This window comes from Theropithecus gelada, chromosome 18 (genome assembly GCF_003255815.1).
Source record: "Theropithecus gelada isolate Dixy chromosome 18, Tgel_1.0, whole genome shotgun sequence".
Classification (NCBI taxonomy): Eukaryota; Metazoa; Chordata; class Mammalia; order Primates; family Cercopithecidae; genus Theropithecus; species Theropithecus gelada.
Window position 1 is genome coordinate 50,430,697 of NC_037686.1, and position 27,317 is coordinate 50,458,013.

General features: G+C 44.2%; 1 protein-coding gene and 1 non-coding gene across 2 annotated transcripts in view; one reads left to right on the plus strand and one right to left on the minus strand.

The window, feature by feature from the left end:
- Positions 1-27,317, minus strand: part of ATP8B1 (ATPase phospholipid transporting 8B1) — a 159,595-nt gene that overhangs the window by 93,576 nt on the left and 38,702 nt on the right. The window lies entirely within an intron of this gene.
- On the plus strand, positions 13,230-13,336 carry LOC112611814. Its single transcript, XR_003116774.1, has one exon. It is a non-coding gene; the product is annotated as a U6 spliceosomal RNA (small nuclear RNA).

Genomic DNA, 27,317 nt, shown 5'->3' on the forward strand with positions numbered 1-27,317 from the left:
TCCTAGCTATTCAGGCGCTCTCCACACACATCCCAGCTCTGCGCTCTCTGTGGTACAGTGAACGCAAATCGTGGATTCAGACTGGAATACAGGCTCTGCCCAGGAAGCATCAGAGCCTGCTCCCACTCCCAACATCACCTGCTTCCCTCCCTTCCCCACGCCTGCTAACAACATCATTAATCACAAGAAAACCCTAAACAAAGGAAGAATTTGACAAGCAAAATCAATCAACCTTTGAGGTCCACAGGCAGATCTATCCCATGCTAATGAATTCTAAAATGTAAAATGCTTCCCAGGGTATGCCACTGAAGAGTGAAGTGAGATCAATCATTATTTCCTAGGCGGTTTTTGAGCTGGGCAACCTGGGAGTCACAGAGGTGAGCAAGAACTTGGGGTGGGTGGGAGAGAGATATTAAGGAACCAAAAGAAAAAACTCAGAGGCAGGAAAATGCAATGGAAAGGCCCAGCACCAGTACAGCTGGGAGATGTGGGGGAAAGAGCAGAGCTGGGGAAAGGTCGTTTTGGAGTCACCTTCAAAAGTAAGGTGGCCCATGCAGCCTTGACAAGGCTTTATTCTAGGGAGTGAGAGGGCCCGTGGAAGGTGTCTGCAAAAGAAAGAAATCTGATCTGCACAGCCTCATCTGACAGGGGGAAGAGTGTGAGTAGCAGGGAAGGTGAGATCCTAGGAGGGAGACTGTTCAAAAGTCACCCTGGAAACAGCATCTCCTTGTCACAGTTTCTTCACCGGGAACACCAAGTGGTTCCACCTTATTACCTCCACCATCACACTCAGCAACAACACTCAGTGCGTGAATCTAACCACAGCAAGAAGAAACACAGGTCTGGGCCGAACGCGGTGGCTCACGCCTGCAATCCTAACACTTTGAGAGGCCAAGGCGGGCTGATTGCCTGAGGTCAGGAGTTTGACACCAGCCTGGCCAACATGGTGAAACCCCATCTGTACTTAAAATACAAAAATTAGCTGGGCATGGTGGTGTGCGCCTGTAGTCCCAGCTACTTGGGAGGCTGAGGCAGGAGAATTGCTTGAACCCGGGAGGCGGAGGTCGCAGTGAGCCAAGATCACACCACTGCACTCCAGCCTGGGCGACAGAGTGAGATTCTGTACCAAAAAAATAAAAAATAAAAAAATAAATAAAATAAATAAAAAATAGAAAAAAGAAATACTGGCCTGAATTGGGGTGGTGGCAGCTAGAAAAATGTGCTTAAAATGAAGGCAGGGTGGGGCTGCCATTCTTTTGTCTAGAAAATGAAGGGAAAAAAAGGAAATAAAAGACTGGGCTGGTTCCCATAGGATAAGAATGCTGTAGTTCCCCAGATGTTTATTTTAGAGACTCCGCCTCAATCCACAATGTACTTTTTATAGTAAATAATGAAAGTTACCAGGATAAAAGCCTTGTTATTTTTATATTCAAGCGTCATCCTTACTTGTTAGGGACAATGGTCTCATTTTTACCCCATTACTATTGACTCTATAATTAGGCTTTAAAGTTATATTTACGTTTGAATAAAACAAAGTCATAGGAGCTTTGTAATTGACAGTCACCTGGAAGCAAACCCTCCAGGGTAAAATAAGTCTGTCAAGCTGAATTCATTTTAATGTTAGAAGAGTCACCAAGCTATTAATACAAGGATTGCACTCCCGAAAGACATACGAATCATCAGAGCTTTCTGGAACAAAATATAAACTTTGAAACTTTTGATCTACAGAGAGACAACTTATATTCCTCATCCAGACTCACTAGGAATGGCTTGTCTGAATGAAAAGGCAGTAGAAGAGGCAGATAAGTAAATAGAAATAATAAACACATAAAATGATACAATAAAAGATGACTCTTACTAGTAATCAAAGAATGGCAAGTTGATGAAAACATAGACACCATTTTATGCCTATTCAGTTGACGCTATTCAATATTTTCTTTTTCTTTTCTTTTTTTTTTTTTTTTTTTTGAGAAAGAGTCTTGCTCTGTCGCCCAGGCTGGAGTGCAATGGCACGATCTCAGCTCACTGCAAGCTCCGCCTCCCAGGTTCATGCCATTCTCCTGCCTCAGCCTCCCAAGTAGCTGGGACTATAGGCGCCCGCCACCACACCCGGCTAATTTTTGTATTTTTAGTAGAGACGGGGTTTCACCATGTTAGCCAGGATGGTCTCGATCTCCTGACCTTGTGATCTGCCTGCCTCAGCCTCCCAAAGTGCTGGGATTACAGGCATGAGCCACCATGCCCAGCTACTATTCAATATTTTCAATGTCAGCAGTGGAGATGAATGAATCCTCACCCACCTTGCTACTGACCTTGAAATTAATATATACATTACTGATGGCAATGCTTTATGTACCCAAAACACTAAAGATATATTTGAAGCAATCACCTCATTTACAGAGCCTTTTCCAACAGGAACACTTCAATAAAAGGACTCTTACTCAAACTTTTTTTTTTTTGAGACAGAGTCTTGCTCTGTCACCCAGGCTGTAGTGCAGTGGGGAGACCTCGGCTCACTGCAACCTCCGCCTCCCAGGCTCAAGCAATTCTCCTGCCTCAGCCTCCCAAGTAGCTGGGATTATAGGCATGCACCACCATGCTTGACTAGTTTTTGTATTTATAGTAGAGACAGTGTTTCTCCATGTTGACAAAGCTGGTCTTAAACTCCTGACCTCAGGTGATCTGCCCACCTCAGCCTCCCAAAATGCTGGGATTACAGGGCTGAGCCACTGCACCTGGCCACAAATTTTTTGATTGGCATCATTGGTTATAAAAAGCAGAAATGGAAACCACATGAGTGTCCAACAAGATCTCATGGTTTTACAATTTTTTTTTTTTTCTGACGTAGGGCCTTGCACTGTCACCCAGGCTGGAGTTCAGTGGCGTGATCATGGCTCACTGCAGCCTCAACCTCCTGGGCTTCAGTGATCCTCCCACCTCAGCCTCCCCAAGTAGCTGGGACCACAGGCACATGACACCACAACTGGCTAATATTTTGGGAAAATTTTTGTAAAGACGAGGTTTCACTGCATTGCCCGGGCTGATCCCAAATTCCTGGCCTCAAGCAATCCTCCCACCTCAGCCTCCCAAGGTGTTGGGATTATATGCATGAGCCATGACACCTGACCTACAAATTTTTATGTTTTAGTGTAGCTATTAAAAATAACAGCTATTTGTAATAACACTATGAGATCAAACACAGGAAATGTTTTACAGTATTAACCGTGGGGGTGAGGCAGAAATCAGAATTGTGTTCTATAACTGCAGCTTTGTAAATAATACGTTTGTTTTTAGAGCTAACATTTGCACTGAAAGATACATAATTCTCTGTGTGTTTTTCCTTCCAAAATAATCAGCAATTAATAATAGCTATCCACCCCCTATATCCAAACACTGCTGAGCAATTGCTCATATACTGGGTACATTTTGTGCAATTTTTACAGCACACACAAAAGGAAGGGCTTATCCTCATTTTGTGGGCTTAGAGAGGTTAGGTGACTTACTTCTCCAGGGTCACATATTGAGGTTTCTACCAGGTCTGTTTGTCCCCAGATCTCTTATGATTTGTCCCAGGGCTGTTCAAAGGGGGTGAAAAGTTGGATCAGGCGATTAGGATTATGCCCACTGATGCTTACTTTTTTTTTTTTTTTTTTTGAGACAGAGTCTCACTCTGTCACCCAGGCTGGAGTGCAGTGGTGCGATCTCTGCTCACTGCAACCTCCGCCTCCCTGGTTCAGGCAATTCTCTCCTGCCTCAGCCTCCTGAGTAGCTGGGATTACAGGTGCACGTCACCACGCTCAGTTAATTTTTGTATTTTTAGTAGAGACAGGGTTTAACTGTATTGTCCAGCCTGGTCTCAAACTCCTGACCTCAAGTGTTGCACCTGCCTTGACCTCCCAAAGTGCTGGGATTACAGGTGTGAGGCACTACCATGCCCGGCCACCGATACTGTCTTAATATCATTCTGTCTCTTTGTAAATGATTACTAAAACAAAAAATGGTAGCATGGAAGTGGGTTCATGGAACCCACTGTGCATGGTGCACGGAAGTGAGCTCAGAAGGGATGGTTTGCATGTCAAGGCAGAAGAGATGAAACTTGCCACATTTTGTCCCTTGTATTATATCTTTCCGGTACGTTAGTAAACAGAAGATTCCATCTCCCTCCTAAGGATGGTGAGCTGCACGACATGTAGTCTGGGTCCACCTTTTCCTCCAAGAGCCCTTTCTGATCCTCAGCAAAGATCCCCAACCATTGCTTAGCACTAAGGACAATGGACCTTGAGTGCCCTGGAGAGGGGCCAGTGACAAGGACAGCTGGAGAGGGGCCAGTGACAAAGACACTGACAAAGACAGTCAGTGGCCCTGGCCGGGTGCAGTGGCTCACACCTGTAATCCCAGCACTTTGGGAGGCCGAGATGGGTGGATCACCTCAGGTCAGGAGTTCAAGACCAGCCTGGCCAAACATGGTGAAACCCTATCTCTACTAAAAATACAAAAAGTAGCTGGGCATGGTGACAGGCACCTGTAATCCTAGCTACATGGGAGGCTGAGGCAGGAGAATTGCTTGAACCTGGAAGGCAGAGGTTGCAGTGAGCTGAGATCGCACCACTGCACTCCAGTCTGGGTGACAAGAGCAAAACTCCGTCTCAAAAAAAAAGAAAGAAAAGTCAGTGGCTGTCCCTAGTGATCTGCATCCAAAGCTGAAAATGCTAATAGATGCTCTTAAAATTCCCACATGGCACCTTTTCATATGTAAATGTCTGAAATTTCCAAATATTTATATGTAAACACGTTCCAAAGCTTAAACAGACACTAAGGTGACTGGCATATTAAGTATGATTAGGGCACTTACTCGGTATCTTTTCTAGATACTACCATGGTTTCCTGAACATCTAAGACTGGTCAACAGAGTCTTACCTCTCGTTCCATCTGAAGGTTAACACCTTTACAAATTCTGGGTCTGAGATATTTAATCACTGTCTCTTGTGCTGTATTTCAAGTCAGGTTAGAGTTCTCAACTTAGATTACAAACTCTTCCAAGGCAGCAGAGTTCACATCCTAAGTTTTTGACCAAGATTCTACTACAAACATATGGTTAATATTTTATAGGTCCGTTGGAAATATTTGCATTTGGCTTGAAATATCTACAGAGCTTCCTAGCAACAGTCAGCAATTCTACCTGTTCTGGCTTTCAGAGTTTGAACAGGTCAAATGAAAGGAGTGTGTCCAGGCTTCTCCTACAAATCTGATCAGTTTAAGGACCCATGGTAAGACTTCTGATGTAAGGCTTCTGAAACTTCCCAGGAAGTTTTCCTAGGATGACGGTGCGTGCGTTTACAGAGAGCTAACTATGTGCTCTATGCATCAGGCTCTGCGCTATGTATTCGCATTAGCTTAGTTTGTTTGTTGAGGATCGAATTATTATCCCCATTCTACAGATAAAGAAACCTAACTGAGTAGATTGCAAAAATTTTCTCCCATTCTGTAGGTTGCCTGTTCACTCTGATGGTAGTTTCTTTTGCTGTGCAGAAGCTCTTTAGTTTAATTAGATCCCATTTGTCTATTTTGGCTTTTGTTGCCGTTGCCTTTCAATCATCCATTGATCTCAAGTAGTACCAATTTATTAGGAACAAGAAATGTGACCATATTATTTGTTCTGAAATTACAAATAGTGTCTTATATAAAATCATTAATAGCCCAGAAACAAAGTGAAAAATCAGTGAGACTGTATTGCAAATTTCTAATATTAATCCTCAATAAAGATTTTTAGAAATCCAAAAAAAAAAAAAAAGAAACCTAACTGAGAGGTTAAGTTCTTTGCCCAAGGACATACGAGGGGTAACAGGAATAAAATCCCTTGGAGACATGCTGCCACAAGCCAAGGAACTTCCAGAAACTAGGAGAGAATCCTGAAACAGATCCTTCCCCAGCACCCTCACAGGGAAGATGGTCCTTTAAAACCTTGATCTTGAACTTCTGGGCTTCCAGATTTGTGATACAATAAACTTCTGTTCTTTAAGCTGCTCTGTGTGTGGTACCTTGTTACAGCAGCCCCAGCTAACTAATATATGGCTTTAATGTGTAGCTTTAACATTGCAGAGGGCTTTTCAAATTCCTTAATTCCAACAAACAGAGGCTTCACAGTCAGGTACTGCAAATTTGTTACTTGATGTCTTTAAATTCTGAATCCACCTTTGCCAACGACTATGTGCACAAAAGGAAAAACTGTGGTTACCTTTCATAACAAGTTATATAAATAAGACCTAAATGACCATGTTTTCTTTTCTCTCTTCTAATTACCCAAAGGTTAAGCATGCTGTTTTATTTATTTATTTATTTTTTTGAGACGGAGTCTCGCTGTGTCGCCCAGGCTGGAGTGCAGTGGCCGGATCTCAGCTCATTGCAAGCTCCGCCTCCCGAGTTTTTACGCCATTCTCCTGCCTCAGCCTCCCGAGTAGCTGAGACTACAGGCGCCCGCCACCTCGCCCGGCTAGTTTTTTGTATTTTTTAGTAGAGACGGGGTTTCACCGTGTTAGCCAGGATGGTCTCGAACTCCTGACCTCATGATCCGCCCGTCTCGGCCTCCCAAAGTGCTGGGATTACAGGCTTGAGCCACCGCGCCCGGCCTAAGCATGCTGTTTTAAAGTTTAATTTAATTTGATTTAATTTTGCAGCTTACCCAGGTTTAAGAGTTATTTGCAGAGAATAACCAGAAGGAACTGCAACTGGTGTTTAATGCAAATAAGCCCAGGCTACTGAACTAGGGATGACTCATGCAGGCCTTGTGCAAACATCTATTCTGATTTGCATTTAAGAGAAAAGGTACACCTGTAAAAGTATCCAACATGTATTAAAACATCTTTGAAATGTTTTGGAGTTTTAAAGAAGTGCCCATTAAAGACGTTTTCTGCTCCACCTCTTAAAAAAACGCATGACCCCAGGAAAAATGCTAATGTATTCTAGAACGTTTTCTGCTGTGATATTTTCTCCTCCCAACCAATGTTTGCTTCCCCTTTAAAATCTCTGTGTACTTTCATGGGTGCAGTAGCACAGGGTGATGAGGGCTTGGGTTTGATTGAGTAATGCTCACCCCATCTCCAGTCCCTGCCCCACAGAGGCAAGTAGTACAGAGAATATATATACATGATTCTGACATAAAATACAATGTAAAGCCAACCAAAATGTTTGTGTATTTTTTGCTTTTCCACATTCCCCCTTCTCCATAGACCTAGACGTCAATCAACCTGCATCTCCTATAAAGAGAAAATGACTTTCTTGAATGCAACTGGACTCCAGTGATAAAGAAAACAATCCTCTTTAACTTTATTGTTATCAAACTACTATTTATGACTTTTATCTTACTCAATTAATGCTATTATAAGCTCTTATATATTCAACATGTTACTAACCTGAAAACTTACCCCCAAATTAACCTGATTTAGGTGAAGACTCCCTATAGAACTCTGAGTTGAGTCAGGAAGATTGATCCATTATTTAGGAAACAGAGCTCACTGTCATTGTCCCCTGTAGGTCTGGAGAGAAAGCAAGCTCTGGCTGAATTGTCTAGGGGATTCTCTCCCTTCCAGCAAACTCATCTCCTTCCTACCCCACCTCCACTCTTGTGAGCAAACCCTCGGCTGTCCATCAATAAATCAATGCCAGGGATAAATTCCCAACAATAGCAAATCTAACTGGTCTGAACTCGATATTTTAACACATTGATCCTCCTGACTTCCCAGAGCTCTTTTTAAAAAGAAAGGAAAGAAAATGGAATTAGTGTAAGAATAGAGAGAAGAACATTAAGGATAAACTAGGGGTTTAGGGCCAGGGGCAGTGGCTCACACCTGTAATCTTAGCACTTTGGGAGGCCAAGTTGGGAGGATCACTTGAGGTCAGGAGTTTGAGACCAGCCTGGCCAACACAGTGAATCCCCATCTCTACTAAATATACAAAAATTTGCCAGGCGTGGTGGCGTGAGCCTGTAATCCCAGCTACTTGGGAGGCTAAAGTACGAAAATCCCTTGAACCTGGGAGGTGAAGGTTATGGTGAGCCAAGATCATGCCACTGCACTCCAGCCTGGGCAGCACAAATGAGACTCCATCTCAAAAAAAAAAAAAAAAGAAAAGAAAGAAAGAAAGACAGAATAAACTAGGGGTTTAAATAGTCCCTAAATCAGCAGTCAGAAATAAATCAGGAGTACCTGCACACGGCACAACTCAAAGAAAATTACTGAAAAGCCTTTAAATGTCACATGGATTTGAACTTTACTATTAGATATCTGGGGCTAATTAACATATTTTCAAAGATGTTTTAAAAGCGCTCTGAAGAGACTGTGCTCTGAATTTATATGATGCCATCCTTTCAAATATTTCAGTGTTGTGACATAGGTTCTTTTGCAGTATTCATCAATGAAAACCTGGGCTACACTCAAGATCAAAAGCTGGTGTTTGGGCCACAAAACAGGTCACCTCCAAGTGCTCCTCAGCTAGGCCTGCCTCGCATGTCTGTTCCTAGGCTCGTTCTGGCTATGGCCCCACCCATCCTCAAAGTCCAACCTACTCTTTTCCTCCTTCATCTTAAGAGATCTGTCTACAGTGAATTTGTGTCTTAGTTTTCCAAAGCTCAAACCTCACGCACAGAAACAATGTTGCACTAACCATGACAGCTAACTTTGTGCATGTGTCACATGAGTATTTAAATATTATCAATGTTTGGCTTGGGCACGGTGGCTCACGCCTGTAATCCGAGCACTTTGGGAGGCCAAGGCGGGTAGAACACTTGAGACCAGGACTTCGAGACCAGGCTGGCCACATGGTGAAACCCTGTCTCTACTAAAAATACAAAAAGTTTAGCCGGGCGTGGTGGCGCACACCTGCTGTAATCCCAGCTACTTGGGAGTCCGAGGCACAAGGATCGCTTGAGCCCAGGAGGCAGAGGTTGCAGTGAGGAGAGATTGTGCCACCGCACTTCAGCCTGGGTGTGAGAGCAAAACTATCTCAAAAAATAAAATAGAATAAGAAAATAAATATTATCAATGCATGTTATGGTTTAAACATTAGTAATTTAGGCTATCAATAAGGAATTTTGGGTTGTGCCTGTGGCTCACACCTGTAACCCAGCACTTTGGGAGGCCAAAGCAGGAGGATCCCATGAGCTTAGAAGACCAGGCTGGGCAGTATGGTGAAACCACAGCTCTACAAAAAAATGTAAAAATTAGCAGGGCACGGTGGTGTAGCTGTAGTCCCAATTACTTGGGCGGCTGAGGGAGGAGTATCACTTGATCCAAGGAGGCAGAGGTTTCAGTAAGCCAAGATACTGTCTCAGAAAAATAAAAAAATTAAATAAAAAAGGGAATTTAGTTTGCTGTCTGGACCAAACACAAAATACAATTACACTCACCATATTCTGAAATCAGAATCAAGGACTCTCAAGAAACGGCTTCCATAAGTCAAATGGGGATCTGCAAGGCTTTCAAATTATCTTCAAAATCTATCTGATAGACATTTCTGTTGTGCTTCATTATGGAAATTACTAGATTTTCATACATGCGTTAGAACTTGGAGAGGCTCTATCTGCTCTGGCCCTGCCCATTGCAGGCCCCACCCTAGCTCCAGTCACCTTCTGCCCCCCTCACAAGTACACTCACAAGGGCAGCTAGGCACCTTCATTCCCTTTCCAGGTCCTCAAATCCCAATGTAATGGCTTTATCATTTGTACTTTAACAACTTATTGCCTGAACCATTCTTTGCATTATGGCTTGTACTGTGGTTGTTTTTCTTTCTAACAGAGTAAAAATCCAAAGGTGCAGGCAAGGCATGGTGGCTCATGCCTATAATCCCAGCACTTTGGAGGGCCGAGGTGGGCAGATTGCTTGAACTCAGAAGTTCAAGACCAGCCTGGGCAACATGGCGAAACCCCATCTCTACAAAAAAATACAAAAATTAGCTGGGAGTTATGGCGCACACCTGTGGTCCCAGCTACTTGGGAGGCTGAGGTGGGAGGATTGTTTGACCCCAGGAGGCAGAGGTTGCAGTGAGCCATGATTGCACTATTACACTCCACCCTGGGCAACAGAGTGAGACCCTGTCTCAAATAATAATAATAATAATGATAATCTAAAGGTGCAAGACCATTGCCTATTCCTCTTATTTCTCAAGTGGGGCGGAATCAAGAGATGGTTAAAGGCTCCTGTCTGAGGATAGACAGACAGGGGATGAAATCCCAGCTCTAAGGCCTACCACCTGCAGAGGCTTGGGAAAAATATTCTTACTAAGCTCCCACTTCTCCATTTATAACATGAAGATAATGGTTACCTTACAGGGTCCTCGTGAAGCTTAATCTTGATCCCATGTAAAGCCCTTAGCAGTGGGCACAGTATGTGGCCCCAGATATCCACTTAGTGAGGCATTCCAGTGATGCGTTTCATCAGAAATTCAGTAAGACACATAGATATAATTCATAATATTTCCTCCTTCAATAAAACTTAGTTTATTATTAACTATTGTAAACCTGAAACATCAGGGAACTTAAGTTTTCAAGTGAAAAACAGAGTAGGAAAACAATAAAAACCTTTATAATTGCACTTCACAGCTTGCAAAAGCTTTTCACATACCATTAACATATTATCTATAAAACATCGTTGAAAAGTAGATTATTTTCATTTTATTCTCTGCAATAGCTCCATTGTCCAAAACAGCATGTAACACACACAGTAGACCTTTCATAAAGAACTACCAAATGTAGAATCGAGCTCGGAGTTCAAGGCTGTATCCAGATTCTCAGAAATGATAAGATGTAGAGGAACCAGAACCAGACCTTAGCATCTGAATCCAAATCCTGCATCCTTTCCCCTCAATCACACTGTCTCCTGCCCCCAGGGTAAGGTTTCACAGAACTGTAATTATTTAAGACATTCTATATTTTCTAGATGACAATAACTTCAAGATAAGTGGAGTGCTTAAAAAACCCTGATTAAACAACAACAACAAAAGATCACTTTTGTGTCAACAAGGGAAGAGACAGCCAGTAATATAACTACTTTGATACACATTTTTGCTTTCCTCAAAGTACACTCAGCAAACCACCTTGATCATGGTATGAACAAGTGAAACAAACCAAATTTCAAAACCAGGTTGAATGGAAAGATGCATTGGTTGAACTTGCTTGGAAATAATATGAAGAGAGAGGAAGTGGACAGATCTATAGATAAAAACAACATTGGCCTTTGCCATGAACCAGGGGGTTCATTTTCCTATTTCTACATACATTTGAAATCTTTCTAAATCAAAACAACGCCAATAACAACAACAAAAACTCTCCTTCAAATAAACCAGCGTATTAACATTAGGTCACCATTGTGTAAGGCACATGTGTACTAATCACTAACACAGCCTCTGAAGGGAACACATGCTTTGTGCAGCCATTGGCTCCATCTTGAAAACTCAGATATTAAATAATTTTTTCATAGACAGTTAGGAGGAGATTATTTTAAAAAATGAAATATAGGCCGGGCACAGTGGCTCATGCCTGTAATCCCAGTGCTTTGGGAGGCTGAAGCAGATGGATCACCTAAGGTCAGGAGTTCATGACCAGCTTGGTCAACATGGTGAAACCCCATCTCTACTAAAAATACAAAAATTAGCTGGTTGTAGTGGCACACTCCTGTAGTCCCAGCTACTCGGGAGGCTGAGGTAGGAGAATTGCTTGAACCTGGGAGGCGGAGGTTTCAGTGAGCCAAGATCACACCACTACACACCACCCTGGGCTACAGACAGAACAAGACTCTGTCTCAAAAAAAAAAAAAAAAAAAAAAAAGAGATACACCTGAATATTTAATAAAATGAAAATGTTATAGAAAACCATGTTTTGTGAGTTGGGGCCACTGCATTTGCATTGGACTTGAGGAGGCATATTTGCTCTTTGGTTAAACAGGAATATTTAGCATTTGCTTGGTTTTTTTGTGCATTACGATTTTTTTCTTTTAAGAATCAGTTTCGGCCTGGCACAGTGGCTCACGCCTGTAATCCTAGCACTTCGGGAACCTGAGGCAGGTGGATCACTTGAAGTCAAGAGTTTGAGACCAGCCTGGCCAACATGGTAAAACCTTGTCTCCACTAAAAATGCAAAACTTAGCCAGGCATGGTGGCACATGCCTGTAATCCCAGCTACTCAGGAGGCTGAGGCAGGAGAATTGCTTGAACCCTGGAGGGGGAGGTTGCAGTATGCCAAGATCGCACCACTGCACTCCAGCCTGGGTGACAGAGTGAGACTCTGTCTCAAAAAAAAAAAAAAAAAAAATTATGAGGTAATATTGCTGTTCTTCAGTTTATCATCTGTAAAATGAATAAAAACAATAGCAGCTGCCTTTTACAGCTGCTGTGAGGATAAAATGATTCAATATATGGAAAGCTCTGGAATAGGGCTTGATCCAAAGGAAGTCTTAGTAACTATTAGCTGTTGTTATTCTTATGTGAGAGAACTAAATACTAGGAGAAGAAACACATCACCAAATTGACACTTCAGGGACAGCTGAGAAGTTACTACAGCCCACGCCAGGGCTCAAATTTACTTTCGTGTGTTGAATCATTAATAGCAAGGGAAATACCTAACTCGTAACCTACTGTGCTCAGGCCACAGGAAAATGTCACCCTAGTAGTGACAGAGACATTAAATATTTTACTCTACCAGCTGCTCAGAGCAAAGCAGCCTGCGGTGTATCCATTACTGCCTCTTTCAGATCTCCTGAAACATGTTACAAACCCCAAACTCTGGAATTTCAAATATAATATGAACAAAGCATCTTAGAGTTGGTATCTTTGCATAGTGAGTAAATGTGGGATTTTTCAGAATGATAAAGTGTTTTTGTTTATGGTGTTTGTTTTTTTGAGAAATAGAAATTGTCTTTATATCTGACACCTCTGCCACAATATCCAGTGTATATCTTGCCAGTAAGAGACACATTACACCGGCCAGCCTAAAATAGTCTCAGGTTGTTTACCAACAATGTGTAATTGTGCATTGGAGAACCCAGAGCTGAGCGTATTCATACATTCATGTTACACTCCCATCAGAATTGCCTTATTCAATGGTTCTAATGCTAGCATCCTACATAAATGGTAAAATTCATGCATTATATAACAACATCAACATTTGGGAAGGGAAAGATTATAACAGACGCTGAATCTTTTAATTTTTTCTCTACCAAGATAAAAAAAAAAATCCTTGATATGTGCTTGCTTCGGCAGCACATATACTAACATTGAAATAACGTAGACAAGATTAGCATGGCCTTTGTGCAAGGATGACAAAAGAATTCATGAAGCATTCCATTTGTAAAAATAAAAAAAAAATTAAAACCCTTGATAAAATGTCCTGCGGTTTTGACAGTTTCACATTGACTGCTTAATTAAGTTAATTCTTGATTATTTGTGTGTTGACTGACTGATGTAGTCATTATTGGTGAATCCCAGGCCGGTCTCCCTTTCTGGTCAGCTGCCTGGCCTCACCTAAGTTTACACAGGCAAACTCCCAAAGGGAGCTTTTAACTTTTAACTGTTTAAAAAGCAGTTAGAGGTGGTCAATATTCTAATTGTTTCCAGGTCTTGAAAACAGAGAATCCCATATTCTCTCCTGTTCTCTACAGAGTCACAACAGTGCGATTCCAATTCAGTTCAGTCCCCAGCCATAACATAATTAACAGCGCAGCCCTGCCAGGGACAGACAGATGAGGAGGGCTTGCGTGCGCCCAGACACCAGGCTTCCTGCTGAACCATTTGAGCTTAAGTTACGTAGTTCATTATCCCCCTTTACCCCTAAATACTTCAGGGATAGTCTCTCACATTCTCTTACATAACCACCGTAGAATTATCAACTTTAGACAATTTAACATGAACAATAACATTCACAGTTATCTAATAGTCTGATTTTGTCATTGACCCAATGATGTCAGTTATAGTATTATTTTTCCTCCAGCACAGGATCCAGTCTAGAATCAGGTGTTACTTTAAGTAGCCATGCCCTTTAATCTGAAACATTTCCACAACATATATATATATATATATATATTTGAGACTGAGTTTAGTTCTATCTCCCAGGCTGGAGTGCAGTGGCACGATCTTGGCTCACTGCAACCTCCACCTCCCGGGTTCAAGCTATTCTTGTGCCTCAGCCTCCCAAGTAGCTGGGATTACAGGTGGCCGCCACCATGCCCAACTAATTTTTATATTTTTAGTAGAGACAGGGTTTTACCATGTTGGCCAGGCTGGTCTCTAACTCCTGACCGCAGGCAATCTGACCACCTTGGCCTCTGAAGGGGTGGCCTGCCCCTCCAGACCTGTGGGCGTTTCTCGTTAGGTGGAACTAGAGACTTGAGAAAAGAAATGAGACACAGAGACAAAGTATAGAGAAAGAAAACGTGGGCCCAGGGGACCGGCACTCAGCACACAGAGGACATGCGCTGGCACCAGTCTCCGAGTTCCCTCAGTATTTATTGATCATTATCTTTACCATCTTAGAAAAGGGAAGTGGCAGGATAATAGGATCATAGTAGGGTCTGCAGAAAGACGTATGAATAAAGATCTCTGTGACATAAGTTTAAGGAAAAGTGCTGTGCCTTGATATCCATATGTAAACATCTCCATAAACCTTTTTAGTGCATAAAGAGCAGCATTGCCACTAGCACGTCCCACCTTGGCGTTGGGGGTAGGGTCACAGATTAACAGCATCTCAAATACAGAACAAAACGGAGTCTCTTATGTCTACTTCTTTCTATATAGACACAGTAACAGTCTGATCTCTCTTTCTTTTCCCCAGAGGCCTCCCAAAATACTGAGATTACAGGCGTGAGCCACCACGCCCAGCCTCCACAACTTGTATTTGTCATTTACAACACTGACATTAAAAGATTATGGTATTCCTTCTCTCTCTCTCTCTCTCTTTTTAAACAGAACCTCCCACCTTTGGGCTTTCTCAGTCATTTATTTGGGATTGAATTCAAGGTCTCTGTTCTTGCTGGAACATCACATAGGTGATGCTGTGTCCTTTCAGATGTGACATCTGGAGGCACATGAGGTCTCCGCCCCTTGTCGGTGATTGCATTTTGATTTTATACTTTGGTCATGTGGTCAACGTGTTGTTTGATTTCTCCACTGTATATATTTTTTGAACTTGTAATTTGTGGGGAGACACTTTTAAGACATCGCAAATGTCCTGCTCCTTATCACAATTTCCTCCTAAACGTGACATTCATGGACGGTACTCCCCTGATCCAGTCTCTACTACAATGGCCAAGAAAGGACGATTTCACAGCACCCATTCCCTCCACGCATATTAGTCAGCCTGGGCATGCCACTGTAAGCATAGCCTCCCTACTTTCCGCTTATTAGTTAGTAATCAATATGGATGTGTAAATTCCTATTTTTTTTCCAGTGGCATATAATTCCTTACTGTGTATAATTATTTTGGTGTCCACATGGTCCCTGGTTTGGCCAATAAAAGCACTTTCAAGCTAGCACCTGTGTCCTTGTGACAGGCTCCCGTTATTCTTTCAGCATGTCCATACTGTGTGACAATAACAAGATGTTCCAGGCTCAAGTTGTACCTCTCCTGCCCCAGCCTGTAATCAGCCATTTCTTCCGGTAGCCCTGGTTCCTTTGAATGGGAAATGATAATAGAGACCAAGATCTTGGCACTTGATGTGCTTGTTACTAGTGGGGTGGCTTTGCTTCTTGGTCCTTTGGTGGACAAGCTAAGTAAAAAAATATATACACACACACATACATGTACACTTATGCACACACGCATGCTACATGGGAATGCTTATACATGCATGCATTTCAGAAATCAGTTCATACCTATTCCTCCAATTCCAATTGATTCCCACAATGTTCTTTTCCCCCATCTCCCATTTCGTATCTACATGTTCCTTCTTTCTCAGTGAGAACCCTGGCTCTCCAAAACAATAACTCATTTGCTCAGTGCTAAAATACATCTAAAACTGTTTCAGAGTTGCTTTGCCAGTATCACTACATAAAGTATACTGTAAGAGTTTAACATTTCTTTGCAAGTGTCCCTCATCACCCAACTTTAGACAAGATGGAGCATATATCATAGAATACTGTGACAAGATGGAGCATATATCATAGAATACTGTGACAAGATGGAGCATATATCATAGAATACTGTGCTCATAGCTCCCTGGATTATTTCTGTTTTTCCCCTCTTCACTGTGGTTATGGAATTCATTTGAAATACAGTTGGGTTTCTTCATTTCATGTTGCTCTCAGTTTTAGAGTTTCTCCTATCCCTATTATATATATACTGATATTTAAATATAACTTAAAAGAATAGGGATGGGGGTCTCACTATGTAGCTCAGGCTGGTCTTGAGTGGGAGGAGCATTTGGTCCTCAGCTCAAACGATCCTCCCACCTCAGTCTCCCGAAGAGCTGAGATTATAGGCATGAGCCACCGAGTCTGGCCCCATCCTTGATTTAAATTTATGTTTGAATATGTAGGACATAGGCTCCGCAAAGCCAAAACTATGCAAAAGGGTGTCTTAGAAAAGTAACCTTCCTCACATAATCCCTTCTCCTTGTTCCCAGCCACCCTTTGTTGGTAATCGACTTTACTGTTTTCTGTTTATCCTTTCTGTGTGTTTTATAAAGGTAAGAAGATAGGCCAGGCGCGGTGGCTCACTCACTCCTGTAATCCCAGCACTTTGGGAGGCTGAGGCGGGTGGATCACCTGAGGTCAGGAGTTCGAGACCAGCCTGACCAACATGGAGAAACCCTGTCTCTACTAAAAAAAAAAAAAAAAAAAAAAATACAAAATTAGCCGGGTATGGTGGCGCATGCCTGTAATCTCAGCTACTTGGGAGGCTGAGGCAGGAGAATCGCTTGAACTCGGGAGGCAGAGGCTGTGGTGAGCGAAGATTGTGCCATTGCACTCCAGCCTGGGCAACAAGAGCAAAACTCCGTCTCAAAAAAAAAAAAAAAAAAAAAAAAGAAGATAGTTATATTTTTCCATATGTTTCCTTTTTTCTTTTACAAAAGTAGAATATATATGTTCTTTTGCACTTTGCTTTTTCCACTTAGCAATATCTCCTATAATCACTAGAAGTCACTTCTCAGACAACTGTTTGCAAGTAGAGAAATATTTATGTCTTATGTCTGTGTATAAACCATTTTCCTGGAAAACTTTTTAAAGAAATCCATAGGCCGGTCACAGTGGCTCACGCCTGTAATCCCAGTACTTTGGGAGGCTCAGGCGGGAGAATCACGAGGTCAAGAGATTAAGACCATCCTGGCCAACATGGTGAAACCCCATCTCTACTAAAAATACAAAAATTAGCCGGGCGTGGTGGCATGCCCCTGTAGTCCCAGCTACTCGGGAGACTGAGGCAGAAGAATCACTTGAACCTTGGAGGTGGAGGTTGCAGTGAGCTGAGATGGCGCCACTGCACTCCAGCCTGGGTGACAGAGTGAGACTCCATCTCAAAAAAAAAAAAAAAAAAAAGAAATCCATAGATCCCACCATGGCTTGCTTCCCTTTCTTTCTCTGTTTTCCAAGACAGAAGTCTTCATCTACCACCCTAGGTCCTTAAAGTCTAGCTTTCCTTAACTGGGGTAAATTACTGCAGTAAATTTATCAACCTCTAGGCAAGATATTTATGACTCCAGGGACCTTCCCTAGGCAAAATTTCAATCTAAGGTGGTAGCTCCAATAGTAGCAACTAAGTAAATATTCACTGAAAATTTTTCAAAAATCACCTTGTGAACATTTAATCCCTGACAGATAATCTGGTAACTCATGGCAAGTGGTTATCAAAGAAACCAGGAAGGGCTGGGCGTGGTGGCTCATGGCTGTAATCCCAGCACATTGGGAGGCCGAGGCAGGCGGATCATGAGGTCAGGAGATGGAGACCATCCTGACTAACACAATGAAACCCCATCTCTACTAAAAATACAAAAAAAATTAGCCGGGCATGGTGGCAGGAGCCTGTAGTCCCAGCTACTCTACTCAGGAGGCTGAGGCAGGAGAATGGTGTGAACCCAGGAAGCGGAGCTTGCGGTGAGCAAAGATTGCGCCACTGCACTCCAGCCTGGGCAACAGAGTGAGACTCAGTCTTAAAAAAAAAAAAAAAAAGAGGTATTTGGATGACTCAGAACAGGCCACCATCGCTGTCAGGAAACTCCTAGTCCTGCCCCGTGCAAGCCAACTGCCAACTGCAGCTTAATTGTCTCTGACTGGCAGTTGCTACCACTCTCCTACCATTCCCATCATGTAGGAGAGCTGCTAGGAGGTCCACTCACTTTGTCACTAGCACCCAAGTTCAAAGGCACTAGAAAGAAGCTATCACTCCAAACCCTCTACACACCAGCAAGAAGGAGGTTGGTACTGCAGTACTTGGATATTCCAAGTTGGCCAATCTCTCCAAATCTCTCCAAGATACAAAGATCAGGGGGGAAAATGACTAAAAATTATCCTCCCACATAGTGATTTTAATTCCCGGTAGAAAGCCAAAGATGAATTCAGTACAGTAATATCATGATTAACAAAGTCTCAGGATTAACATTGCATAAACACAATCACTCAAGGACAATGCCTGGGTGGGATGAGATACTTGAGTAGCTTCTGCTTCTACCTGTCCTAGATCCAGCAGAGGGAAAGGGCCTGACCCTAAGGCCCTGCCAGCGGGGAACAGAGCCTGCAGCCCCAGAGATGCCTGAGGAACCCCCTCTGTGGCCAGCCCATCTCCACCTTCGCCTTGCTCTTCCACCTTCACCAAACTGAACATGGTTTCTTTTAAGGGAAAGAGCAGTTAGTGGCTTCCACAAGATCCAGTCTAAGAGTAATGCACCTTCTGGCACTTAACCCGAACCTCCTGCAACCTCTTCTCATCTTCATGAAGCTTCTGACAAGGAAATGTGGCTATACTATATCCTCCTCTTTGTTCACCAAGGTAATAAGGAAGATACTTTTTATTTTTTTATTTAAGATGGAGTTGGTTGGGTGCGGTGGCTCACGCCTATAATTCCAACACCTTGGGAGGCCGAGGTGGGTGGATCATGAGGTCAGGGGCTGGAGAGCAGCCTGACCAACATTGTGAAACCCCGTCTCTACTAAAAATACAAAAATTAGCCAGGCATGGTGGTGCACGCCTGTAGTCCCAGCTACTCCAGGAGGCTGAGGCAGGAGAATCGCTTGAACCCAGGAGGCAGAGGTTGCAGTGAGCCGAGATTGCACCACCGCCCTCCAGCCTGAGTGACAGAGTGAGACTCTGTCTCAAAAAACAATAAAATAAAATAAAATGAAGCCTTGGATGGAGTGCAAACTGTCTGAGAAATCCTTTGAGACTGTGTGGTAGTAGGAATATGAAGTAGAAAAACCGGCTATTCTGATTCCTATAGCAGTAGCCATTCCTAACCCTGTAAGTAGGGGTATTCGTTGTATGGCTCTGCATTGACAGACTTGAGCTTTGAGGGGTATTGATAAGGTCTGATTTCCTGGGACAATGTTAATGTTGGGACTTCGACAGAAGAAGGTGCAGGTGCCTGTCCAGTTAGTGGGGAGGCAGATATAGGTTGATGTTCCTCATAAGAAGAATATGCCTTGGCTGGGTAGACATTTAGAAATTTACTCTGGGGGCTTTTAAAGGAATAGGGCACACCATTTTTTCTTTACTATTTCTATCTCTCTTTTTTGACTTCTTCATTGTCTCTTTCTCTCTTTCTCTCTGACACCCTCTTTTTCTCTCTGTCTCTTCCCCCCCCCACCTTTCTCTTTCTCTCTTTCCTTTCTGCTGCCACTGCCAGCTGCTTATGCTGCTGTTCTCCCTTCTCCTTCCCCTTTTTGATGGCTCTGGCAGTGTAAGACTGACACCTTCTTCGGTTTTTGCACTGCATGCAGTAACTCCATGATTTCCTTGTGGTATTTAATGGGGGTTTCTCGAGGTTAGGAACTCCCTTTCTTCCACACTGCAGCATGGGCATGTAGGATTAGATAAGCATACTTGCTATCTGTATACACATCTATTCTTTTTCCCTTTCCCAGTTCTAAGGCTCAGGTAAGTGCCACTAGTTCTGCTAACTGGGCACTGGTCCTGGGGGAAAAGGCTTACTTTCAAATACGGTTACATCACCAACTATGGCATAACCTGCCCTTCGTATCCCATTCTCCACAAATGAGCTTCCATTGGTATATAGGTTAAGGTCAGGATTAGCTAAGGGGACTTCTAAGAGACGATCTCGGGCGGCATAAGTCTGGACTATAATTTGTTGTCAGTCATGCTTGATTGGTTCCCCATCCTCTGGGAGAAAAGTGGCAGGGTTGAGGGCCACGCACGTGTGTATTTGAAGCACCGGTCCCTCAAGGAGTAGCGCCTGGTATCTAAGTAGGTGGTTATCTAATAGCCATAAACTTCCTTTGGCACCTAGTATGCCATTTACATCATGACTAGTCCAGACAGTGAGATCCTTTCCTTGTGTTATCTTGATAGCCTCTGACACTAAGACAGCTAGTGCTGCAACTACCCTTAAACAGTGAGGCCAGCCTTTTGCTACTACATCAGTTTCCTTACTTAGGTATGCCACTAGTTGTGGGGTTCTCCCACGAGTCTGAGGAGGGACTCCAAGAGCTATCCCTGCTCTCTCTGTGACACATAAAGAGAAGTTTTGTCCTGTGGGAAGGTTTAAAGCTGGAGCTTGTACTAGGGCCTGCTTTAAGGTTTTGAAGGCTGTTTCTGCCTCTGGTCCCCATTCTACCAGATGAATATTTGCCCTCTGGGTTTCCTTGATTAGAGGATAGAGGGGCCTGGCTATCTCGCCAGGGATCCATAGTCGGCAAAATTCCAAGGAACCCCTGCAACTGTTTTAATGTCTTAGGGCAAGGATAAGCCAGTATAGGCTGTATTCATTCCTTGCTGAGGGCCCTGGTCCCTCTGGCTAAGATTAGGCCTAGATATTTGACCTGCTGTAGGCAAAGCTGGGCCTTCGACCTGGACACCTTGTACCCTTGATTAGCTAGAAAGGTCAAGAGATCTAGAGTAGCCTGCTGGCATGAGGCTTCTGAACTGGTAGCCAAAAGTAAATCATCCACATACTGAAGGACCAGAGCACCTGGACTTGAGAGTGGCCTAGATCTTGGGCCAGTGCCTGACCAAACAGATGAGGGCTATCCCAAAATCCTTGGGGCAAGATTGTCCACGTAAATTGGGACGTGTGGTCTGTGGGATCCTCAAAGGCAAAGAGAAACTGGGAGTCAGAGTTCAGAGGAATACAGAAAAAGGCATCCTTGAGGTCCAGAACAGTGAACCGTTCTGCTTCCTCTGGCATTTGAGAAAGCAAGGTATAGAGGTTGGGTACAACTGGATATAGAGGAATTACTGCCTCACTGATGTGTCTAAGATCTTGCACTAGTCTCCACTGACCGTTTGGTTTTTGTACTCCTAAAATTGGGGTGTTGCAGGGATTGCTGCATTTCCTTACTAAGCCTTGAGCTTTTAAATGTTTAACAATATCCTGTAATCCTTTATGAGCTTCAGGCCTTAAGGGATATTGCCTTTGATAAGGAAAAGTGTTGGGATCTTTTAACCTGATTTGGACTGGGCGGGCATTTTTTGCCCTTTCAAATTGTCCTTCCAATGCCCAGACTTTAGGGTTGATTCCCTCCTCAAGCAGGGGACAACAAATGGGTAACTTGTTCCCTATATTCATGTAGAAAATAGCTTCAGCCTTGGCTAATATATCACTTCCGAACAAGGGTGTGGGGCTTTCAGGCTTAACAAGAAAGGCATGTGAAAGAGCAGTCTCCCAATTACAGCTGAGTAGGTGGGAGAAACACCTGGTTAGAGGCTGTCCCAGGATTCCTCGGATAGTAATGGACCTTGAGGACAGTCATCCAGGACAGGAGATTAATACTGAGAAGGCCATGCCAGTGTCCAGGAGGAAGTCAATTTCCTGGCCCTCAATGGTTACACATACCCGGGGCTCAGTGAGGGTGGTGACATGGGCTGGCGCTTGCCCCGGGCACCCTTAGTCCTGTTGTTGGAGCATCTGGTTGGGGGCTTCTGACCCAGAGAAACTTTGCACCTTCCAGTGATTGCCTCGGCATAGTGGACAGGGACGAGGGGGCAGCTTGTTTCTCATTGGACAATCTTTTTTAAAGTGTCCTAGTAAACCACGCTGATAACAAAGCCTACCGGGTGATTGGCCTGCTCCATTTTCTGTCCTCTCTGAACCACCAAGGTTTGTTTGTCTGAGGGCCATGACTAAGGCTGTGGCCTTTCTCTGATCTTGCTTTTCCTTTTGGGCCTGTTCCTCTTGGTCCCTATTATGGAACACCAATGTTGCCAGGTTTAATAATGCCTCCAAATTTCGTTCAGGGCCCAGGGCTTGCTTTCGGAGCTTTCCCCTGATATCTGCAGCTGATTGGGTAATAAATTTATCTTTTAGAATCAAGTGACCCTCGAGTGATTCAGGTGACAGGGGAGTATATTTTCTTTTCTTTTCTTTTTTTTTTTGAGACGGAGTCTCGCTCTGTCGCCCAGGCTGGAGTGCAGTGGCCGGATCTCAGCTCACTGCAAGCTCCGCCTCCCGGGCTTACGCCATTCTCCTGCCTCAGCCTCCGGAGTAGCTGGGACTACAGGCGCCCGCCACCTCGCCCGGCTAAGTTTTTGTATTTTTTAGTAGAGACGGGGTTTCACTGTGTTAGCCAGGATGGTCTCGATCTCCTGACCTCGTGATCCGCCCGTCTCGGCCTCCCAAAGTGCTGGGATTACAGGCTTGAGCCACCGCGCCCGGCCAGGGGAGTATATTTTCTTAAGGCCTCCCGTAGCCGCTCGAGGAAGGCAGAAGGATTTTCTTCCTTTCCCTGAGTTATGGTGGACATCATTGAATAATTCATGGCTTTTTTCCTAATTCTCCTTAGTCCTTCTAGAACACAGGTTAGCAGATGTTGACGACTCCAGTCCCCATGATCTGAGTCGAGGTCCCAGTGGGGATCCATACTGGGGATGGCTTGCTGACCGGTAGGAAATTTATCCCTTTCTTCAGCTGTCATTCTATCATTTACTTGACTAAGATACCAGGTATCTCCAAACTCTCAGGCTGCTGCTAAAACCGCATTCTTTTCATTAAAGGCCAGGGTTTGATCTAACAGTAGCATGACATCTCTCCAAGCGAGGTCGAAGGTTTGCCCTAGACCTGTAGGACATCTATGTACCTACCAGGGGATCATCTGAAAACTTCCCAAGGTCTGCCTTGATCTGCTTTAAATCAGAGAGGGAGAAGGGGACGTGTACCCGGGCTGGGCCAAATTCCCCTCCCTCTACAGCTTGAAGGGGACATAACCAATAGCCCTGGGGGTTTTGTGGTCCTTTGGATATTTCTTGGCTTATTTCCTTCTGGGCAGGGGAGATTAGAGGAAGATTATCATTTATAGGAAGGGGAGCTATAGGGAGGCTAGGATATGGGGGTAAGCTGAGAGGTCCTCCTGTGGGATGTAAATTGTAAGCTTTGCAAGGTTGTGTATTCTCCCTCCATAAAAAGAAAGCTTGGACATAAGGTATTTCACTCCATTTGCCTTCCCTCTTACAGAAAAGGTCAAGCTGCAGGATAGTATTGTAATTTGTACTTCCCTCAGGTGGCCATTTTTCCCCATCAGAGAGAATATTGGGGCCAAGCCATAGTGCAGAAAAAAATGAGCCACCTCTTTTTCAGGGTTTGCAGGTCAAATTGGTCCCAATGGCTTAGGATGCATTTCAAGGGTGAGCCTGTTGACGCCTGAGTGTTTCCCATCTGAAAGACAAAACCGCCCGTGGTTTTGGTTTGTTTTGTTTCTCCCCCTACCCAAGAACCCACAAGGATCCCTGGACCCTGCTGATCAGAATAGTTGCGCTCACTGACACAGCAGCAGAAACAACTGCCCAAGAACCCACAACGGTCCCTGGACCCTGCTGATCGGAAGAGTTTTGCTCACTGACGCAGCAGCAGAAACCCTAGTTTTCCTCCTAGACCACGTGGAGGACCGAGGAAGGTCGGATTTAGTGGCTCTTACCGACACATTCTCGAAAACCTGCACCTTGCCTGTCCTCCTAGACCACAAAGAGGACTGAGAAAAATCAGATTTAGTGGCCCTTGCTGATGCATTCTCAAAAACCTGTTAGAGTCCTAAGCATTCTCCTGTTAGTATTGGGACTTTACCCCTGTCCTATGAAGATGTTGTGCCCCAAAAATCAAGTGGAGGCCATACCCTGAGGGAGGGAAGGGATCTCCGGGGTTGGAAGAGTGGCACCTTTTGTCCTCACTTATATGAATAGGAAGGATACAATTTCTGAGGCTCCCCATATCCTAGCTTCAGGAATAGCTTTTGTTAAGCCTGCTTGTCTGAGAAGGGATCCTAAAATTCCAGGTAGTCCCCCCTACAACGGGGCTTTGGGCAAAAATTATGTCTTTCTGATTGGTGAGCCCAGGTGCCTAAAGAAGGTAACAGAGTCCTGGAGTTTACACTAGAAGTCATTCTTATAGGAGAAAATAGAAAAGCACCAGAGACAGGGAGTGACTTTTAGAAGCAGGACTAGCCTCGGAGAAGAGAGACGAGAGGAAGTTTGTCTGGCAGGCATTAGGACCCAGGGGTGCAAGGGTCAGGATAGATAGGCTAGATGGGCGAGTCTCACTTGGGTGACATGCCTTTGACAGTTCTGCTCATGGCCGCGGGGTCAACCAACTTGTTGTCGGGACCCCGGAGCTGCATGGCTTTCCTCTCTGTCAACCCTCGGCTCAGCCCAGAAGTACAGGAAAAGCGGAAGCTGGTTCTAGGCAAATCAATGCTCCCAACTCCGAAGAGTCAGGGGTTGTTAGAGAGCCCTTTCCCAGAAAGCCTGATACCCGTGTCTTTAGCCCAGCGGCTGCGCTAGTCACTTTTAACTGGCCGACAGGTGCCCGGTATTTAGCCCCCGAAATTCTAAGGAAAAATAGGACAGAATAGCAAGCGAAAGGGGTCCGTTAGTGCCCACCACTTGGCGATAGTAAATGTCCCACTGCTTGGAGGAGGTGCTGAGAGCGAGGGCTGCTAGCATGTTGTCACCTCTCATTATCACACAATAAGTACTCAATGTATGGGTTTTAATGACCAAGTAAGTAAATTTAAGAAAGTTTGGAAAACTTTCTCTTCCTCTGATACAATTCTTCTCTTGTAGTTGCTGTTGTTTGTGATGAAGCTTTGAAAAATTTCTTTTTCCATAATATAAACATGTCAGTCTTTCCCTTTAGCTCCTTCTTCCACTCCTCCTTCACTGTGCTAAAGAGATACTGAGTTCTTCCAGATTTTTGCTTAGCTGCATAGTTTCCAAACTCAACAGACTCTCCATGTAGGTAGTTCCTGCACAGGGCTTTCCTGTCACTGGATCTATGACTTTTCCAACTTTGAAAACATTCTTGGCCAGTTCATGTTTCACATGCTTCCTTCATGGGACAGGTAAAGCTCTGAGAAGCATGATATCCCCAGCTGTGCAAGGCCATCATGAACAAAGGAGGCTTTTCACTTATTATAATACTTTAATAAATAGGGATCCGGAACAGGCGTGGTCGCTCTTGCTTTAGCAGTCTTTTGCATTTTTGTCCCAATCACCTTTCCCGACGAACTAGAGACATGTGGCTTTGGTCACCTCCGCCATGACTGCGCAGCCACCTGATCCAGGGAGTCCGTCCTTCCTTCCTTCCTTCCTTCCTTCCTTCCTTCCTTCCTTCCTTTCCTCCCTCCCTCCCTCCCTCCCTCCCTCCTTCCTTTCTTCCTTCCTTCCCTCCTTCCTTCCTTCCTTCCTTGTCTTGTTCTGCAGCCCAGGCTGCAGTGTGGTGGTGCAATTTCAGCTCACTGCAACCTCCTCCTCCTGGGTTCAAGTGATTCTCCTGCCTCAGCCTTCCCCGTAGCTGGGATTACAGGCTCCCGCCACCACACCTGGCTAATTTTTATATTTTTAGTAGAGATGGGGTTTCACTATGTTAGGCAGTCTGGTCTCAAACTCCTGGCTTCAAGTGATCCACCTGCCTTGGCCTCCCAAAGTGCTAGGTCTACAGGTGTGAGCCACCATGCCTGGCCTGACACTATTCTTGGATTAACTTTTCACTTTCAGTTGTCAAAAAGCAGAAAATAAGCGTTGGTGAGGCTGTGGAGGAGTTGAAACACTTTTGCACTGCCAGTGGCAATATAAAATGGTGCAGCCACTATGGAAAATAGCATAACGGTTCCTCAAAAAATAAACATAGAATTACCATTGGATCTAGCAATCCCACTTCTGGGTATATACCCAAAAGAATTGAAGGCAGGAATCTGAGCAGATAGTTATACAGTAGACCCATGTTCACAACAGCGATATTCACAAAAGCAAAGACGTAGAAACAATCCAAATGCTATCTGATAACTAGATACACAAAATGTGGCATAGAGACAAGGAACTATCATTTGGCCTTAAAAAGGGAATCCTGGCACATGCATCCTACGACATGGATAAACCTTAAAGACATTATGCTAAGTAAAATAAACCAGTCACAGAAGGACACATGCTGTATGATTCCACTTATATGAGGAATGCAGAGTAGGCAAATTCAGAGACAGAAAGTAGGATGATGGTTGCCAAGGGTTGGGAGTTGTTTTATGAGTGCAGAGCTTCAGTTGGAGAAGATGAAGAAGTTCTGGAGGTGGATAGTGGTGATGGTTGCACAACCATGTGAATGCCCTGAAAGACACTGAAGTGTACAATTAAAAATGGTTGGGTCAGGTGCAGTGGCTCGTGCTTGTAATCCCAGCACTTTGGAAGGCCAAGGCAGGCAGATAACAAGGTCAGGAGTTCGAGACCAGCCTGGTCAATATGGTGAAACCCCATCTCTACTGAAAATACAAAAAAATTAGCCAGGCGTAATGGTGGGTACCTGTAGTCCCAGCTACTTAGGAGGCTAAGGCAGGAAAATCGCTTGAACCTGGGAGGTGGAGGTTGCAGTGAGCCAAGATCGCGCCACTGCACTCTAGCTTGGGTGACAGAGCAAGATTCCATCTCAAAAAAAAAAAAAAAAAAAAAAGGGTTAAGACTGAGCGCAGTGGCTCACACTTGTAATCCCAGCACTTTGGGAAGCTGACTGAATCATCTGAGGGCAGAAGTTCGAGACCAGCCTGGCCAACATGGTGAAACCCCGTCTCTACTAAAAGTACAAAAATTAGCCGGGCATGGTGGCAGGCACTACGCAGGAGGCTGAGGCAGGAGAATCGCTCGAACCTCAGAGGTGGAGGTTGCAGTGAGCCGAGATCACGCCATTACACTCCAGCTG